The sequence below is a fragment of the Cupressus sempervirens genome, chromosome 10 (genome assembly GCF_028749045.1).
Source record: "Cupressus sempervirens isolate cs-2001-9-10 chromosome 10, ASM2874904v1, whole genome shotgun sequence".
NCBI classification, from domain to species: domain Eukaryota; kingdom Viridiplantae; phylum Streptophyta; class Pinopsida; order Cupressales; family Cupressaceae; genus Cupressus; species Cupressus sempervirens.
In genome coordinates, this window is record NC_143127.1 from 159,908,840 (window position 1) to 159,913,259 (window position 4,420).

Genomic DNA, 4,420 nt, shown 5'->3' on the forward strand with positions numbered 1-4,420 from the left:
TAAGTGATACAATATAAGAATGGAAAATTACAACATTTTTCCTTAATTTGACAAACTAAAAATTTACAGTATACTGACGAATTTTGAATGTAAGAAATGAGTAATCTTAAATTTTATAGAGGTGATTTCTTCCAAGCATTTGTAATTTCCTTTCAATATTTCATTTAGCACCTGCAATTGAAATTCAAACCCACAAAAACAAAGATTGGGCGAGCAATTTCATCTTTTAAAAATATTTGTTTTGCAACTCTAGGCATTAAAGTATGATATATCCTCTTTTATTTACCAATATACTTATAATATTTTTCATAACTACAACATTTATATATCGTGATTTTGTTCATCGTGTAGACACAAAGAAGGGTTGATTGTTTGGGTAGGAAAATGAGTTTGATTAGTAGCAACCATTGGTACATTCAATTCCAAGAAAAATATTTTATTTAACTATAATTTTATTAGCTTCACTGGAAAGTGATTTTAGTGATAATACTATTATATGACCAATGAAATTGATTGTGATTTCTTTTTGTTTTTGGGTGGCAGATGTTACTCATTGTTTTTATATTTAGGTAAAAAATAATACTTAAACAAAAACATTTTGGCCATGTGCATTACAAAAAATTTAAATTTAACTCTACATTCCAGGTTCAAGACTTCCTGTACGAATGCTCGCTAAATGGAGAGATTTGTCTTGCTCATTTTTATTGATGTCTTGGAAGTGCACATTTTAATCACTAATAGAGGCTTACTCAAGTACATCCACATCCCTAAATGGAGGAATCTATCTGGGACTAAGAATGTTTACAAAATGTGGAAGGGGAAAGCGAATAGATGAATTATTTTAGAAGAGCCACCTAAGTTGTCTATTAAGGTAAATGCCTCAAGAAGAATGCACATGCAAGATTCAGAAGTGTTGATAAAATAGGTGGATGTCAATAGACTTGGCACAACTCCTTATGCCTCTATTTTTCACCTATTTTTTTCAGGGATAAAATAAAACTACCACCAAGAAAAAAAGAGCAAGCCAGTAGGAAAATAGAAATTAAAATGCAGAAATTACTTTTAATAGGGAATATTGTTCCGGCCATAGTATAAATGGATTTTTTTCCCTATTTTCTCGAGTCCCAAGGCGTCTTCAAGGAGAACTAATGACAACGCTTTCAACCGAAAACTATAGTTTCGCCTAGAATAGACGAGACTAATAATTGTAGAGCTTGTGCCCCGTGAACATATAATTTGTTGCTTATTTTTAAGTAGGAAACTTAAAGTATAGATTAATTAATTAGATAATACTTTTACAAAGATGAAATTGCACGTGGTGTTTTTGGCAATAAGCAACGACTTCTTATTTTGAGCCCCTCCTCTTTTCACATAGCTTATTTTCAATTGTTAGCTAATAGCCACTCCAATACAATAGCTTGAGATTTTGAACTATCCTTTATCAACATTTTTAAATTTCCATGAGAGCACTAAACGACTTAAATACAAGCACAAAATGCACTTAAGCAGTCGCATAAGAACAAAAGATTAATTGAGTTTGCAAAGCAACTCTATGCATTCCATGGCTTCTCCATCACCTTCATTCTCAACAAGTGCACATGGAGATCTAAGGAACCCGCAATCACACCACAACAACAATTGGACTCTTCTACATTCGAAATTCATTTTACCAATACAAAACATTGCCTCCATATTTTTGGCTTGGTGTGTGAAACTACATGAGAAGGAAGAGGTGGGAAAATTGATGCAATGGTGTGTTCTCCTAGATTAGATTTGAGGAATTGATGATTTCTGGTGATAGCAAAAATGAGTTTAGGCATTTGCGAAAAATGTTTGGTGACTGGGTGGATGTGGCCCAATCGAGGGAATTCATTAAGGATTACGTTCATGACTAGGAGGTGCCACCAATCACTGAAGTTTCATAAGAGAAAAAGGAAAAAATGCTATTTGAAATTGTACTGCATGGACTACTAGCAAGATAGGGTGTGGGAAGAGGCAAGGAGCCACTAAGGCATGTGGGGATAATGAAAGAAAAGGATTCATTGATGGGGTTAAGTGAATGTTTCCTTTTGGATTTTTGATGATATGACATTACTTAAATAGAGTAGATACAACCTTTTGCATTTTTATTAAGACTTGATTTTCTTGGGATATCAATTTTGTAAACATTGTGTAGTTGATCAATTTATATTGATCCTTTTGATGTTACTTTTTAGCGTTTGGCTAATAAAAGGATGATTAAAAATCCCTAAAGAATATCTTATATATTCAATGCATTTTTATTTATTAATAAATATAAATATTTTATCAATAAAATATTACTTCTTGAAGATTTTTGAAATAGGGTAGCAAGTTAAGTTGTTTTAATTGCGGAGATAACTTTGTGGTTAAGAATATTCAAGTTGGAGATGTATTAGGATGAGTGACCTCTTGGAAAGGCTCAATGCTTCACATATGTAAGAATCACCTAGATGCAATAAGTGTCAAGAGTTTTGTTCTTTCTCATAAGATATTGATTCTTGTGAACCACTACTCATGAAACATAGGTCAATGAATTTGACTAAATACTACATGGTTGAATCCCAATAGAAATATCTTAACTATCGATCAACATTTATTGAATTCTTATTAGTTGAAAATTTAATGTTTCAAAAGTCTAAATCTTTAGTTTTCTTTTCTAATTGAAATGCAAATTTATTGTGGTCTTTAATTAAAAATAAAATATCTAAATATTTTAATGAAATATTATATTAATTTCCTATTCATTCTGAAAAAAATCTCAAACAAAAAAATTTAATTCAAATCATATTTTTAACACAAGGTTTTTATGATGATTTATAAATTACTTAAGCATGTGTCTAATTTTTTAAATGAATGACTTATTGAGAGTAGGCTTTCAAGATTGTTGTCATGTTCTTTGATATCTTTGAACAAATTTTTTTAGTCTACCTTAAAATCATAGGAAGTGAATTGACATAGCATTACCGAAGATGGGAAGACTTAGATTCCCACCTTTAACTTTTGAACCTTGAATAAATGTTATATTGTTATATAATAGTTCAATTTGTATATTTATGTCACTTCTCTTTAGTTTTGAGTTTATTTTGAGGAAAGTGTTTCAATAAAATATATGAAACATTGATAATGATATTTATTCTATAGAAAGTAAAATCCCTTGTCCTACGGTAGACACTTAATTCATTTTGTAAATTCTTATGCACCTAAGTGACAGCTCACGTATGTGTATTCACATTGCTTATGGTATGTATTTCATGCATTATATACATATGCTTCCATAACTATGTTAAGTCTATAAATTTTGAGCTCTTTCATGACCATGCCATTTGTACTGCAGTGAGGTTGACCCTAGATTTAATTGATATACTCTTTCAATATTTTGGTGGGTTATTTCTTTAGTTCGATAAAATAAAAATTTGTATGATGCTTTTCTATGTGTTTATATTTAAGGAAACTTGATGCACTCATTCTAGTTATCCAAGCATACTTTTGAATTGTCCCCTTCTAGAGAATCTAATGAGTAATCAAGAATATCATGTTTGTTTGGTGTACTAAAAAGAGGAACGAATCTCTATAACTCTTTCTAGGGCTCATACTTTTCATCTTTATTTTTTTGTACATGTTTCTACATATTCACCTAAGATAATTTGCATATTTGTAATAAAATGATAGTCCCTCCAATGTATTTTAATAGTGATATCTCATAGGTATGAAAGACATTGGAAAAAAATATACATACACTCAATGATAAAAAGAGAAGAAACACACTATACACATGGAAAAATTAAACTCAAGACAAAGACTATACTACAAGATTGTGAAGTTGTACCTTGTCTTGTGATAGAGTAAAAATCAGGTGCATATTTTGAGACTTTTCACTAATTATAGGATATGTAAGTCCTAGTCTAGTACTCTACAAATGCTCTTCAACACCTATTTAAAATCCAAAGTATTATTTCATAAGAGAAAGCTATGATCTCTTAACTATTTTAAAGTGATACTTGACTTCGTGACACCAAAATTTGACAAAAACAACAAATTACTAAACCTATAACACTATTCTAAGAAGAAAATTTATGTTGTGCGATTTTTCAAAAAGTAGATTAGAACACAATCTAATATCTTATTTAGAATTATTAGAAATCTCTTCTAAAATAAAATTTATAGGGTAAGTGCACAAAGTTGTGGTACCAAAAGGGGGAATAAGATGGCATTTATTTACTTTTTTCTAAAATGAGTGATTTCTAAACTTTGATGAGAATTTAAAGATAGTTTATCCCATGTTTTTTGACTAATTTTTTAATGTATATTTTTTTTTATGAATTTTGTAAGTGATAACATCCTAAGAATGTGAAACATTTGTGTGCTCTCCCTAAAAATCATTAAGAACCAATCAAATATC